Source organism: Elephantulus edwardii, unplaced genomic scaffold, assembly GCF_000299155.1.
Source record: "Elephantulus edwardii isolate Elephantulus edwardi_28Jun2011 unplaced genomic scaffold, EleEdw1.0 scaffold00075, whole genome shotgun sequence".
NCBI lineage: Eukaryota > Metazoa > Chordata > Mammalia > Macroscelidea > Macroscelididae > Elephantulus > Elephantulus edwardii.
In genome coordinates, this window is record NW_006399825.1 from 5759541 (window position 1) to 5760259 (window position 719).

The following is a 719-nucleotide window of genomic DNA, read 5'->3' on the forward strand; positions in this document are numbered from 1 at the left end:
AATACATCCCTGATGAACCCCGTTCTTGATTTTGAACCATGTAGTGAAATAATGTATGTGAATAATTATATAAAAGTCAATGATCGTATAAATAATAATAAATTTAAAAATACAAACAATAAACAACTCTTAAAACAAAATTAAATTTAAAAAAGGAAACTTCAAAAAAAGACTATAGTGTAATGGGAGTTATAGTCTTTTTTTGAGGAGCAATGATATCAGTTTGAGTACTATGGTGTACCTGATTCAGACCATGGTCTTTTCAATCTTTATACATCTGAGAGCTGTACAATGATAAGGATGACAGAATAATTGATGCCGTTGAGTCATGATTTTGGAGAAGAGTACTGAATATCCAATGGATATGTCTTGGAGAAAGTGCAGCCTGAATGCAAAGATGATAAAGCTTCATCTCATATACTTTGAGCATGTTTCTAGGAAAGGCTATTCCCCGGAGAGGGACAGTATGCTTGGGAAAAAGTAGAGGTTCAGTGACAAGGAGGAAGACCCTCAACCAGATGGACTGACACAGTGACTGCAGCAATGTGCCCAAGTATACCAGAGACTGTGAGGGTGGCACAGGGGAGGACAGGGTTCAGATCTGTTGTTTATAAGGTCACTAAGGGACTGCCAAGAAAACAGATTCATCCTGGAGAGGATTAAACCAAGCAACTCCTTGGAGGCAAGGATTCTGGGGCTTCGTCTGACATACTTTGGGC